We start from the raw sequence: 15,753 nt of genomic DNA on the forward strand, positions 1-15,753 counted from the left end.
AGCAGCATTTTAGTAGTTTTCTTGTTCCTCATTACTGGACTCACCTAGAAAGTTCAGAATAATCTGTCTTTTTTAAGGTCTATAGCCTTAATTACATATCAAAATCCCTATTTCCAGATAATATAATGCATTCACAGTTTTCTGGGATTATGAATATTTTAGGGGGCCATTAGGAGGCCTAACACAGTTCACCCTCAGCCTCCCTCCCCACTGTAATATTCGTGTCTGTTCCATACACAGAAAAGAGTGGTGTTCTTGAGTTTGTACCTACTGCTGCATAGTTGAAGGCACCACAGAGATTGGAAATTGTCAAAAAGATACTGCCTTTGCCGGGATCTCAGAGTCCAAATCAATCCTGCTTCCGCTCAGGTGTCACCCTGTTCTTTCTAGTGTTACAACTGCCAGCAATGACCACACTATCAAACCAGAAACAGAAGATTCTCTCTTCTTTCTGTGTTCTGATCTTTTCCCAGGGCCTCCGTCCCATTTGCAGTACCTAACAGTAAGCCAGTTGGCAAAACATCTGTAGTTTGCAGACACCTCACTTGGCAGTATGGATTATAGGAAGGTCAGTGTGAGGCTAGATGAATTTGGCTGCACTTACCTCTCCTGCTCTCTTTGGTTCTGACCAGTGGAATCAATGCACAAATAGCAATAGCCAGATGGTGAAAAAAGAATCAGATACATTCATCACTGTGCAAACTCCTCCAAAGTGCTGCTTAAATCTGGATTGTGGAGAATGGTTGGGTTAGTCCTAAGGGCAATGTGGCAGCTCTGAAGAGGGTGCCTTTAGGCTGGCTGGATAAAGGTTAGAAAAGCTGGACACTGGCTTTTGCTGCAGCTATAGGAAGGTTCTACTGCCACTGAGGTAGAGAAGAATTCAGGGTGATGCTCACAGCCACAGTAAGTGGACAGAAAAGCAATTCTCGTCTTCCTCCCCGAGCCCCCCAGTCTCCTTTCAGCCCTCTTACTGTTACAGCCTCATGGGGAGCAGCTACAAGACAGAAATGGGTTTTGCAGAGAACCAGCCTCAGTGCCACAGAGCAGGGTGTATGCAGGTGAGTGTGGAGCTGAGAGATTAGTGCTTAAGACCAGCAAACCCTGGACGTGGGCGGTGCTGAGTATGGAACACATGCATGACCTCTCCATGCAGATACGGGACTGTGGATTAGCTATTCTCCCAGGGAGGAGAGAACTTGAGGCTGCAGGGAGGCCAGAATATCCTCTCTAATATGCTTCCATGTGGGAAGAGGGTGTGTTAGTCCTGCCACTGAGCCAAGGCAAAACCTTCCTTCCCTTGCACAGTGGCACTGGGCCAAGTAATGGTGACAATTGCTGGGGGCAATGGTTACACAAAGGGTTTTGCAATCTGAGAAAGCAAAGATGCAAATTGTGCCATGAATATAGGTTGTCCAGAGGTAACATGTAATGTGTTTTTAGTAAAAAACAATGTCCCAAGAAAAGTATATGTGCAGGCAATTAATTTTGTTGATGAAATTCTTACTCAGAGCTTGACACAACTCTTATACGAAAGACCAGAGGTAATGCAAATTTTATACTTACACACTGCACAGAATAAATCTTTCTGAAGAATATATTATTCAGATTAATGAGTAGTTAATCATCTTAACCATTTTTTTTCTAAATATAAAGTTGTTTTTTCCTCTAAATTAACTTCTGCGTTTTTCCACCAAAATCAGAAGCTGTCTTTTGGAACTATACAACACAAAGAGTGAACTCAAATGTAAATGATGGATTTCAGTTGATAATAGTGTATCAATATTGATTCATCAGTTGCAATAAATTTACCACATCAGGGTGAGAGAGAGAGAGAGAGAGAGAGTTAGTAATAGGAGAAATATGGTAAATTTACCACATCAGGGTGAGAGAGAGAGAGAGAGTGTGTGTGTGTGTGTACGTGTTTGTGTGTGTTAGTAATAGGAGGGAGAGAGGAGAAGAGGGAATATGTGAGACCCCTCCCTGCTTGCTGTTCAATTTTTCTATACAACTAAAACTGTAACTTTGTTCTGATTACTTTTAAATTGAAATCCATTTCCTTAAAAATCACCATCACTGTTTTCTCGTGTCTTTGACTTCTTATCGTGGCCCCTTAATTGGGATTGTCCAGACAGCTCATGCCTCCCTTTGTTCATGAAGGTGATGCGCTCATCACTGGGTGGTTTCTGAGACTGAGGACCCATCAGCCTTCAAACTTCCTTTGCTTCAACCTCTAGCTGCAGTTGGTCAGTGGCTATTTTCACTTCAGCAAGAACTTCACTCGATTTGTAGATCTTTGAAAATCAAGACCATTTTGTGATGAGGAGTATATTTCAGTTTGATATTTGAGTAGAATATTTTTCCAGACATCTCTGAGGTTGAATTTGCAACCTCCTGTGAAGATTTGTCAGCATTCTTCTCTGAATCCTGGGTTTGGAAAGCTCCCCAGTTCCATGTTGGTCTATGATTCTCACAGCATGGTTCTGCAAGCTCTGGCAAACATGGTTTTTTAAATGTCCATGACTTTTGGACTTCCACGTTCATGTCTGCATTGTCCAGTTTTAGCAAGAACCCTGCTACGTCAGTTTAACCAGATTGTCCATGCTTAATATCTGATCAACATTGGTATCTGATCAGGTTCCTCATCTTCCACCATTCACCAGGTGATGTCTCATCACCCTGGCCTGCCTTCAGCAAGAATCCTTTAGGTTAGTGTAGCCAGAATCCCCCTTATCCCTGATGCTTCCTCTTACTCATTTTCCATCCAATGACCACTCCCTCTTGGCTCTAAAGTCTCACTTTTCCTTGTTGTATTCAGGATTGAGCCCAATCTCTCTCCCCCACTAGAGAACACCACAGCTGTGGTCCCTGCGCCTATCTCAGTGATCCTGAATGAAGTCTCCCTTACTATTTTTAATAAATATCATGATTAATTTTTCTTTAACATTATCTCCTATTCCCACCCCTCCCACCCGATACACGCTCACACCCTGGCGTTTGCCATGTCTAATTCTGAAAGAGACAGTACGGGACCATCTGCCATACAGCCTTCCTCTCAGCCTTGCTCCTAAAGTCACAGGGCATTGATGGTCCAGATTCAAATTTTTCTTAAATGAAACCACAGCCACACACTGCCCAGTGTGTTTTTATTACCATAGTGTTGAAAGAAATATACGGAGATTCATTGAGGCACATATAGGAACTGGAGAAACACATGGAATCACCACACATGAAATCACTTAGAAGGAAGCTGCAAGACATTATGTGCCTATTAAATAATGGAAAATGAAATGTGCATTTTAAAAATAAGCCTTTCACCAAGACAAATGAGATCATCTTCTTGGAAAGAGCTCAGCCAGGAGTGGAAGAAATCCCACCCTCCTTGTTCATGTCTTTGCATCTGAGGCTGTTAAGAGGCCAGGGGCCAAGGCTTCTCACATGCATTCACCAGGAGTGCGGGGTTGATACTACTTTTGATTCTCAGAGAGGATGAAAGAGAAGCCCAGAGAATTTTGTTTCTCAGTCTGTCTCTCTCACCCTCTTCTCGTATCTGAAGTATCTAGACACTGCCCTTAACTGTGCTTAACATGTGGTCCAGACAAATGAAAACCAATCAGTGCCTCGTTTCCTTACTTTTTAAATTCAGGAATTCTAATGTTGTCTTTGAAAGAAGGTAGAACAGGCACAGAGAGGGGAATACTTACTCCTGTCCACACCGCCTTCTAGAGAAACAGTGGTGGGCCAGTCTAAAGCCTGGTGGAAGAGAAAGAATGGTAGGAGCCATGAAGAGGAAGGATGAAGCAAAGATGGCCTACACAACCGTGGGACAGAGTGAGAATATGGTCCCGCTAATACAAGTGGGTAAACCGGAGGCAGGCGTGGTGGCACAAGCCTGTAACCCCAACTACTCTGCAGGCTGGGAAGATTGTGTTAGTCCAGGAGTCGAAGATCAGCCTGGACAACATAGTGAGACCTTGTCTCAAAACCAAACACAAAGTGGGTCATTTTGTGATGAGGAGTATATTTCAGTTTGAGATTTGAGGTGAATATGGAATACCCATGTAAAAACCTTCTGACAGAAAATGGGAGTGTGGGAGTTGATTCTTCATGAGATTTTGGAGCTGGTGATTTAAATTTAAAAGGTGTCGATTCAGATCAGTCATTTAAAAGCCAAGCTTCCACAAGGAAGTGAGTGTAAAAACAGAACACCTAAAGGTATAGAGCCTCACAGGATCCCGGTTGTGAGGACACAGAAAAATGAAGAATTTTTAAAAATAATAGTAAAAAAGTAATTGCAACTCCAAAAAATAATGATAATAATAATAAAGGAGATGTCATGAGAAGTGCCATGTGGCCCAGTTTTGTTGGGATGGACTAGAGAGAGATTTGAACCCTGGTCTGTTTGAATCTAAAGTCCATGCTTTTCCCACCACTACTTCTAAAACAAATACATATCCCCTCAACCGAAACCATACCTCCTCTTGGGCTCCAAAGGCTTTCAGAAGTGCAGTTACCTTCTAGGTCTTCAGAAAAGGAGTCTGGTTCAAGGCTACAGAGAGGAGATGGAGAGGGCCAGTAGCTAAGACCCACAGAGAAGCCAACTCTGCAGGGGAATGAAGCAGATACTCTGGTCTAGAGCCACAACACTGAAAGGTGGTGCAACCTGGGTCTCTTAGGCTGAAGGCAAGTTCTGTCCATGGTCCTATACTGTTCGGGGGAGAGTGTTCTAAAGAAGGGATACTCACTTGTTACCGAAATGTCAGGGAGGCTTCAGATGTTGATGAATGGCTTGAATATGCTCAAAGATTACCAGTGACTTTCAAAAGTACAGATATGGATGAGTAAGGATGTAGGGAAGAACAGCTTTATGGATGGCTCCATCCAGCATCTTGACCACAAGGAGCATGAGTGGACTGTGGGGGGCTGCGTGGGCACTGGAATGAGGCAAGACATTTGATTAAAGAGGAGCAAGGACAGCTGTTTAAAAGCGGAGCACAGTCTACGGCCATACCACCCTGAACGCACCCAATGTTGTCAGCTATGCAGGGTCAGGCCTAGTTAGTACTTGGATGGGAGATTGGGAATAGCAGGTGCTGTAGGCTTTAAAACAATGCATAATGAGCTCCTTGAGACTGAGTTTGAGATGGGAGGATACATTCAATTCAGTCCACTACCATGGAGGGTCTTTTATGAGCCAGGCGCAGTGATAAAGTAAATGCTGGAGATACAGCCATGAGTTTGATACAGTTCCTGCTACTAGGAGTGGAGCATGGGGGAGGTGGAACGAGGCAGCTGTAGAAACAGATCACTGTGATACCGAGGAGCGAGTGCTCTTCGGGCCAGCTGTAGCAGGTGGATTGCATATGACCCTACCCTTCTCCCGGCCTGTGCGGTAGTTCCTGCCCTATCACTTTGGACTGCCTCCCCTTTGACTCTGGGACCAGCCGTGGGACTTGCTTTGTGTTGGTCAATGGGATGCAACTGGAGGATTGGAAAGCCTCATTCTTGTTCTCAACCACGTCCATGAGAACGTAGCAGGCTAACCTGACCAGAGTACAAGAGGGACACGCAGTTCAGTCATCCTGATGGCCCCGTGCCTGCTGATTGCGGACCGTGACTGAGTCTAAGTCCGGAACGGTCCTGCTGAGACCCCAATCCCTGACCCACGGGCCTAGGAGCTAAGTAGATGCCTATTGTTCCAAACCATGGAATTCTGATCTTGTTTTGATACAGGGTTGTGTGGCAATAGATAACGGATACACTATTTGAACAGAAGGGAGCATTGTTTCAGTTTACTTTGGGGTTGTGGGGATGACAAAAAAGTAAAAAAAAAAAAAAAAAGAGAGAGAGAGAGAGAAGAAGGGATTCAAGGCTACACAAAGAAGAGCCTGGGGCAGCAGAGCCCCCATGCATCTGCACAAATAAGGAAAAGAGTACATGGTGTGTGAGGCAGGGCAGGAGGAAGGGGAGGGGAGCTCAGGCGTGAGGCTGGGCAGGAGGATGGCTTCTTGGGGATAATGAAGAGAAGCCGTCCTCGTGGATGGGAGAGAGAAGCTGAAGAGACTGCATGGAGGACCAGCTTTGAGCAGATAGCGCTGTCTCCAAAGGTGGCCCCAGTAAAGCAGCTGTTGTTCTTGAAGCACTGACTGGGAGCCAGGCCTTTCTCCTGCTTCCTGTGTGACCCTCCCAAGAGCCCAAGAGTCGGATGCATCATCACGCCCACGTTCCAGATGAAGAAGGTGAACCACAAGAAGCCAGGCAGCTTGCCCACATCACCCAGTGCACGCATGTCAGACAGCGCCAGAGCAGGAGAGGAGGGCCCAGGCCTCTATTTCTAGAGGAAAGTCCTGGAGAGGGGACGCGGGGGGTGGTACAGGGGCTTAGGAAGGACACGAGTGACCAGCTGACATGGAAAATGAGGCTAGGCTTCCCTAAGAAAGAGATCAGGGGCGGCAAAGCCTTGACCATACCTCTCTCCAGCTCTGCTCAGCAGCCAGAGGCAGGAGCAGGCAGTAGGTGGGAGAGTCAGGGCATGAGACATTCACACTAAGCTTTAGCAGGAGACCCCAGCAGCCCAGGGATTTCAGATGGGAGGAAAGACATAGATGGGGAAGGAAAGAAACCAGGAAATCTAGGAGAGGTGGAGGGCCTGACAATCGAAAGAAGGTGAACCGAGGGTCTCCTAAGAGCCAAGTGGCTATGAGGAAGGGCACAAGGCCTCGAACAAGGAGGATGTGGGCAGAGGGGACTTCTGTACCATGGGACGGTTTAAGGCCCCTGCCTACTACCAGTGCTGTCCAAGTCACAGGAGGGTTGTCATGGCAAACTGTACGGCTGTCTACAAGTACCAGGGACAATGACGCCCCAGCATCCCACTCCCGGGGCCAGGTGACGGCAGGCATCAAGACACAGGCAATTTGTCTTTTCAAGATCATTGCAAGATTTTTTGCAATGATGGAAATGGGAAAATCCATCCGAGACATAATTATGTCCATGTGGTGGAAAAGCACTCATTCTGTTTCTTTTCCTCTGAAACTTGGCTCCTTCTCTTCCTGTGACTCGCCCAGGGCCAGGCCAGGCGGATGGAAAAGCCAGTGTCAGTGACGCAGGCATCGTTCATGGCACAGGGCTTAGGAACCTGCATGCTCTGGGAGAGCTCTTTCATCTTGTCCAGGGAAAAGATTGCCTCTGTCCACAGGAAGAGCTGGGTTCCGGCAGCTGGGGAGGCTGTTGCAACTGACAGGGTATTAACTGTGAAGCCTTTGGGTGAGAAAATAAAACTCCCCACCTCTCATGACAAGTGAACATTTAAATTGGGGCCAGGTGTGGTGGCTGGGCACGGTGGCTCACGCCTGTAATCCCAGCACTTTGGGAGGCCAAGGCAGGTGGATCACTTGAGGTTCAGTTCGAAACCAGCCTGGCCAACATGGTGAAACCCCATCTCTACTGAAAATACAAATATTAGCCAGGCATGGTGGTGCGCAGCTGCAATCCCAACTACTCAGAAGGCTGAGGCAGGAGAATCACTTTAACCCAGGAGGCGGAGGTTGCAGTGAGCCAAGATCGCCCCACTGCACTCCAGCCTGGACAAAGAGTGAGACTCCATCTCAAAATTAACAAACAAGCAAATAGGCAGTCCTTTTTTAAAAGATGGAGAAGAGTTGGCCCAGAAGAAGCAAAGCATATACCAAAATACAAGCTGTCCAACAGCGTGAACCCTTCAGAGCAGCAGCAGCCCCGGGGTGCGCAGTCCAGCCCAGTGGACCGAGGGCGGGTTTGGCCTGGATTTCCAGAAACAGCCTGTGGTGAGGTCTGCTCGCAGGGACCTTTATCTCTGAAAAAGCCTAGGGAGTGCACGCTTCAGATGACTTGCCTCTGGAGATTCAAGAACTTCTTTTTCTATCTCCACATCCCGGTGGCTGACCTTGGTGGCCTGGTCAGGGTCTTCCCCCGAAAAGGTTAGAGGTGCCTGGGGCAAGAGGGTAAGAAGTCAAAGGGTTCCATCACAGGAGATTTGTTGCCTACCTCACCCAGTTCATTTGACTGAATTCCCTAAGACCCAAACTGCCCATTTACTAATTTCTGACCTGGCCTGAAGATAATACTGGGCTCAGAGAGAAAGTAGACAAAACTGTCTGTGTATCTAGAAGACGGCATCATGGACTGTGAAATGTCACAGGTAGTGTCTTTTCCCTCCAGCAAATGGGCCCTGAGGCTCTAGCAGCAGCCACCCCGATATGGTGCCAAAGTCAGACCAGATCCCGCCCAGTAACGGGGTACTGGAAATGCTGAGCCAGCCCCACTTCCCTCCCCTCCACAGAGACTCCCAGAGCCTCTGGACAGGGAGCCAAAGGAAACGGTGCTAACAGAGCATCTGCCTCCAATTAGGAAGAGCACAGCACTTTGGAGAACGCGTTTTCTTCCACAAGCCAGGGAGGGAATACACGTAGGATCCAACAGGAGCCCCATCCTGGCTTCCCCTCCCAGTCACACTGCCAGGCGTGGGCAGGGCTCGGACATGTGGCTTTCCCTCTGCAGCATAGAGACCACGGAAGGACCGACAGCAGCACCATTTAGAACTCCTGAAGGCTGTGACAGTCAGAATCTCAGCAGTCCCTCTGTGGAGTGGTTCTTATTTTTCGGAATCAGGGACCCCTTTGAGAATCTGGCAAAAAAAAATTGTGAGTCTGTTCCTCCAGAACATGCACAGACACGCAAGAACCTTCGTATCATTTCAGAGCGTCCGCAGACTCCCTGACAGCCTGGACTGCAGGTTAGCTCCAGTCTCCTCTGTCTCCCTGGAGCAGGTGAGGCATGGCTAATAAAATGCAGAGCAGGACCGGACTCCAGAACTCCCAACCCAGAGCCTTTTTATTTCTCCACGCTGCCTCCATGTGCCTGATGGATTTCAGAGCCTTGGAGAACCTTGGAGAATGGAAACTTCCCTGTGTTGATTCTAACCTGACTTTATCCACCCCTGAATCAAGAACCCCAGTCAGGCCCCCTGCCACCCCTCACACTTTAAAGGCTTGCATTCACGGCTTGAAGTCCCACACCCCTGGGAGGGTGGCTTGGGGTCAGCCAGGTATCAGACACCAACAGGCTTGTCTAGGAGCTGCTGCCTCCGAGAAGGCACCGGGCTTGGAGAGAGAGCAAAAGGTCTCATCGTCAAGGTCTCATCTCCACCAGGCCAGGGGGTCCCAAAAAAGTCACATAGTAAACAGAGTGGGTATTTTTCAGGCCCAAAACAGCCTGAACTAAACTCATGAAACTGACTTATTAGGGGGAATAATGCTCTTTTTTTCTCCAACTATACTACCTATGATATTCCTCTTCCCTTCTTTTGACAATATCTCCACCATTCCCTAAAGCCTGCTTTTTAGGGGCGATGACTCACTTTCTGGTACTAAATGTCCAGCTCAGGCCCGGCTAGCTTCTGGGTGTCCACTTGGCACTCCAGGCAGCGGAAGTGCCAGCGGTCCCCACTGTGGTCTTGCTGCCCTGCCGCAGAGACAGCCCCAGACAGCCCCCCACACCATATGGAGTTTTCAAGGATGTACGGTGGGAGGACATGAATTGCCAGAGCCACCTGGCAGCAGCGAGGCCAGCAGAAGTAATGCCTACCAGGTGCCAGACACTGCTCTAGAGAGTGGACATTCTGCAAGCCTGGCAGAGTCCTGACTCTCAAGGAGCTCATAGTCTAATGGACATGCAATCGAAGGATCCGTTTATCCGGCAGCCGGAAGGTGAAAGTGCTTTGTAAAATGACTCGATTTCCTAAGATCATACAGAGCAGAGATGGCTATCTATGTCGATTTTTATTACAGTTTAATCTAGAAAATTCAAAAATAGCTACATGAGTCACCAGTCAGGAGATGCGTTTCAGGGTAGATGGCAGTTTGCTGAGCAAAGAACCAGGAGGCCATGGGGAGAATGGACATGTTGTAACCCTGGTCCCCGGAGGGCATTAAACCTCTACCCCTGTTTCTAATTTGCTTTTGCTACATGAGACAGACATTGATACAACAAAACTGTAAACAACTCCCCAAGCTATAGGAGGCAGCTGTTGCCAAGTTTCAGGGGAAGGAAAGGGCAGCAGAGTTTGCTTTCGGGCTGCTTTGATAATGAGTTTCCTGATAATAACAAACAGCACAGGTGAGGTTTGTTGTTCCTTTTGTCTTCATGCCAACTGTATGACATAGAACTACTGTTTTACCGTATTACAGATGAGGAACTTGGGAAAGAGAAAAGTTAAGCAACATGTCTTATGTGACTTACTAACAGGAAGGCACCTAGAAACAGGAACTCTTTCCTGTGGAAAATTGAAGCAATTTGTAATTGCGCCCCTGATAGGACATAACCAATGGGTAGGGGAGGATTTTCCTGAGTGGTCCGGTTCTAGAAAGCAGGTAATTAATGTAACAGCACATTTTCCTAAATGGCATTGTAAAAGTGGCTGTGGCTAGAATCCCAAGGGATTTGGGATGCTGGCAATGAGGAGAAGCCAAGAGAAACTGTCCAAAGTGCAGGCTATTGACCCTGCATCGGTGCTGACTGAGTTTGAGATGCAGGCTGATGCAAGGACAGCGAGTGATTCCAGGAGAAATCAGCTGTTCTGCCTGCCTCCCACGGGGCCCTGAAACTGTGCTGTCTGCCTCAGTGCACCATTAATGCAAGAGCCCATGCTGGAGGAGGACAAAGGCCCCTGGGAGAGCAGAGCTGGATATGCGAGGGCTAGAAGACAGGAACCAGAGTACGCAAGGCCGGTCTGCCGGGAGCACCACTGGGCACCTGCTTCTCCAGCAGCCCAAGACCAGGAGGGCTTCTCAGCCATTGTCCTTATCCACTGCCCTGCTCTGGTGCTGCCAGGAGGAGAGCTGGAGGATGGGAACTGGTGTGTTGGAGGGAGCTTGCACGTGACTTCGGTCCAGGCACTCCATGCCTCCTCTATGGAGTCAGCCCTTGGGGAGTCTCAAAAGCAGAGGCAGCCATTTCCACTGCAGGAGCTGGCAGGGTCAGGTGGTATGCAGGAGGAAGCAGAAGAAAGAGCATAGCAAGAGGGGCCTGGAAATGGGAGCAAAGTCATCAAAGGCATGGCACCCTTTTCAGTGGACGGGCATGGCCTCAGAGGTGGTGGCAAGGAAGGAGAACAGGAGTCTGGCTAGCTATGTGGAAGCTTTTTGGGGCACAGGAATAGAAAGCCACCTTCTGCCCCCTCACATTCAGCTGCCCCCGATTCCTTGTGCAACTGCTGATAAAATAATGGCTGTCACTGATGGTGTGCTTACTGTGTGCCAGGCATTATGTTAACAGCTATTTTATTCCATACTCTCAGCAACCCTGTGAGGTCACCACAACCTTTTGAGAGAGATGATAGAATCCATCATATCATATGGCTAGGAAGGAGTCTCAGTATGTGCAACTCAAAGTCCATTCTTAACCCCCCACCTTCCTGCACACACTCACCTGGATCTCCCCAAGCTGAGAATAGAGGTGCTATCCAGGAGGGTCCCACAAGCAACTGAGGATCAGAGATCCCGTGTTCTTAATGTTTTGCTCCGGAAGGAATGACAGCTGAGTGTGGCACAGGCACACACTGTGCCAAGGCCCCTGGAGTGCAGATCTAAGATTCAAGATGCATAGAGCCCAGGCACTCTTTGGTCACTGAGGCTGGGTCACCCCTCATGCCACTCCGTGTCTTCCCCATCCACGCCCCCACCCCCACCCCAGCTGTGAGCAGTCAGTGATGCTCTTTTAGAAACCACACTATAGGCTGGGCACAGTGGCTCATGCCTGTAATCTCAACACTTTGGGAGGCCAAGGCAAGCGGATCATAAGGTCAGGAGTTCGAGACCAGCCTGGACAATATGGTGAAACCCCGTCTCCACTAAAAATACAAAAATTATTCGGGTGTGGTGGCACACACTTGTAATCCCAGCTATTTGGGAAGCTGAGGCAGGAGACTTATTTGAACCTGAGCAGAGGTTGCAGTGAGCCAACATTACACCAATGCACTCCAGCCTGGGCAACAGGGTAAGACTCCTTCTCAAAAAAAAAAAAAGAGAAAGAAAGAAAGAAAGAAAGAGAGAGAAAGAGAGAGAGAGAGAAAGAAAGAAAAAGAAGGAAAGAAAGAAATCATACTACAGAGAATGTGGCTGTTTTCTGGATGGCTTCAACCTGCTATCCAACAACAATCAAACCCATATCATGCTCTGGCAAGGCCACGTGGTCCTCCAGGCCCTGACACGGGCACAGTCATCGGCCAGCACTTCCATTAGACAGGGGACAAGGTGAATGCAGCGTGAGGCCTGAATCTACCACAGGGAAGCCATCTTACCTGGGCAAAGGACTTCTGACCCCCAAAGCAGAGAATGTGCCCAACCTGTCCGTGGTGAAGAGAGAACTCATTCATTGAACTCATTCATATGAAAGTCATGGCCACTCATCTGTACACCATGTCTCTGAAGAGGCCCCTGGGTCTGGGCTGCAGCTAGCCTGTCCGCCCCTCCCCACAGGCTGCTCTCAGCCAGCTGCTCCATCTCCATCTCCTGCACACAGCCCTGTTTCCTGCCTCGCTGGTCCTGCTCCCTCAGTCCTGGGATGCTGCTCCTGGCTCCATAGCTGTTTGGCTGGATGCCTCTGAGCAGAACATTCAGCCTCTATGTTTTTCTATTTCTTCAACTGGAAAGCAGAGAGAAATGTGGTCATCACTTTTTAAGGGGGGAAGGAGTCATTGGAAGGAATAGCCTGGTAAAGATTCAAAACCCATCAGCTGTTTGGAAGCAAAGCTGCTACCTAAATAAGCTGCTTGACCGAAGGCCCGTTTTGTACAATTCTGTGAGGTCGATCTTGTTTATTTTTCTGGCTCACAATCCCCAAAGGTTGGGGTGGGCCAAAAGGCAAACCTGCCCTTTGCAGGGGCCTCTCCTGTCAAATGCATCTGACGAGTTGATGGGGCCGTGTGTGGAAGGAACATGGCCCTGTGAGGTTAGCGGTGGCATCTCTGCTGGAGAGAAATGATGCTGGCCCAGGGGGGATGAGCCCTGTGCCCAGCCTGGACAACCCAGTTCACTTCTTGGGGAATACGCTCTGTATTCCTCCTCATGAGAATAAGAACCCCAACTCTAGCCCTTGAGAGCCTCCTAACTTGGTCCCCTGAGAACCTGATAGGGCTGGCAGAGAAGGGATGATCATCTCTGTGTTATAGAGATTTTTCTACAGACTTATTCAAAGTCACAGAAATAAGTCGGGACAAGACCTCAGTCTTCTGCCTGCATGATTCATTTTCATACAATACATACTTCTTAACCCTAACACAGAGCTGAGATACAAGTCAAAAGAAAGAATGCACAGAGGACCTTCTGAAAGGGGTGAAGCTCTACACGGTGTGTCCAACAGAAATAGTGCAAGCCACATATGTGATTTTTAAGTTTCCTGGTAACCACATTTAAAGTGTAAAAAGAAACGAGTGAAATTACAGTAGTCTTGGGCATCTCGTGTGCGCCTTACACTTCCACACACTTCAGTTAGCACTAGCCTTGTTTCAGGTGCCCAGTAGCCGCATGTGGCTGGCGGCAACTCTTTGGGACAACTCAGCTCTGTTAAATGGCAGGGCAAGGTACCTGCTGCCAAGCTACTCCTCAACTAGGGCAGTTATGACGGTCCACAAGGCTGACTCCAAGGAGCCGGAGAACAGCTCCAGGACAGAGAACAGGAGCAGTGGAAGGAACTCAAGCGCTTTCGAGCACTTTCACTGCCCCAGGCTCTTTCACCTTTTTTTTTTTTCACCAGAACCTTTTCCTGACAAAAGTTGGATGCAACCCCTCAATGTAGGAAATAAATGAACCCAGAGCTCTCCAGCTGAAGGGCTCAGACCAGCCAATATGCCTCTCCAAGGTGTCCCTCGAAACTCCCGCTACAAATTTTAAGTGTTTTTCTTGTAGATATCAAATAGTAGGGCTTGCTTGGTTTTCTTGTTGTGGTGGTGGTCATGGTGGTGGTTTTTTGAGACAGAGTCTTGCTCTGCCACCCAGGCTGGAGTGCAGTGACATGATCTCAGCTCACTGCAACCTCTGCCTCCTGGGTTCAAGCAATTCTCCTGCCTCAGCCTCCCCAGTAGTTGGGATTACATGCACGCACCACCATACCTGGCTAAGTTTTGTATTTTTAGTAGAGATGAGGTTTCACCATGTTGGCCAGGCAGGTCTCGAACTCCTGACCGCATGATCTACCCACTTCAGCTTCCCAAAGTGCTGGGATTACAGGTGTGAGCCACTGGGCCCAGCTTTTCAGTCTGACAATTTCTGCTTTTTAATTGGGGCGTTTAGGCCGTTTGCATCTAACATAATCATCGATATGCAGTAGTAATGCGTGAAGCTACCACCTTGCTGTTTGCTTTACACTTAGCCCATTTGTTCTTTGTTTCTGCTTTTCCTCTCATCCTGTTCCCTTGTTGACTAAATTTCAGCCTACATTTTATTTTCACAATTGACTTATTACCTAGACATCTTTCCTATAATCTTAATAGCTGCTCTACAGTTAATAATTTGTATGTTTAACTTGTCACAGTCGGACTTTAAATAATAATAATACCACTTCATGGATAAAATCTTTGCAACAATATATTTCCACTTCTCCACCACATCTTTTGAAATATTGTCATATGTTTTACTTCTACAGATGCTCTGCATCAGATTTGGGTTGTGTCAAAGTGTGACCCCTTCAGCTAGAGAGCTCTAGTTTGATCTCTTTACTGCACATGGTATATGCCCCACGATACACTGTTATTCTTTTTGCTTTAAACAATTGATTGTCTTACTAAACATTTTTAAATCTGAAAAAGGCTTTTATATTTACCCACATATTTATCATTTTTTCTACTCTACCTTCTTTTGTGGAGATCCAGACTTCTGCCTAGTATTATTTTCATTTTGCCTAAAGAACTTCAATATTTTTTATAATTCAGGTCAGCTGGTGACAAGTTTTCTCAGCTTTTGTGTATCTAAAAGTTTTTATTTTACCTTCAATTTTTGTTGTTTTTGTTTTAGAGGTGGAGTCTCAGTATGTTGCTCTGCTGGAGTCCAGTGGCTATTTACAGGTTCGATCATAGCACACTATAGCCTCTAGCTCCTGGCCTCAAGTGATCCTCCCATCTCAGCCTCCCAAGTAGCTGGGGCTACAGGCATGCACACCATGCCTAGCTTGTTTTCAGTTTTGTATGATATTTTTTGTTGGATATTAAATTCTAGGTGGGCAGTTCCATTTTCCTTTTCAGTACTTCAAAGATGTTTCAGGCCAGGCATCATAGCTCATGCTTGTAATCCTAGCACTTTGGGAGGCTGAAGTGGGAGATTGCTTGAGCCTAGGAGTTTGAGACCAGCCTGGGCAACATGGCTAAACCCCAACTCAAAAAAAAAAAAAAAAAAAAAAGAATTAGCCAGGCATGGTGGTAGTACCTGTAGTCCCAGCTACTTGGGAGTAGGATGCTACATAGGATGCTGAGGTGGGAGGATCATTTGAGCCCAGAGAAGTCAAAGCTACAGTGAGCCATAATCACACCACTGTACGTCAGGCGGGGTGACAGAGTGAGGTGTTTTGCTTACTTCAAGCTTGTATATTTGGGGGTGAAACATCTGTAGTCATTTTTTTAAATTTTTTTCCTTCTCTGTACTTAATATGTCTTTTTTTCCTCTGGCCGTTCTATAGATTTTCTCTTTATCACTGATTTTCAGCCATTTGTGGCATGCTTTGGTATGT

This window comes from Saimiri boliviensis, chromosome 14 (genome assembly GCF_048565385.1).
Source record: "Saimiri boliviensis isolate mSaiBol1 chromosome 14, mSaiBol1.pri, whole genome shotgun sequence".
NCBI lineage: Eukaryota > Metazoa > Chordata > Mammalia > Primates > Cebidae > Saimiri > Saimiri boliviensis.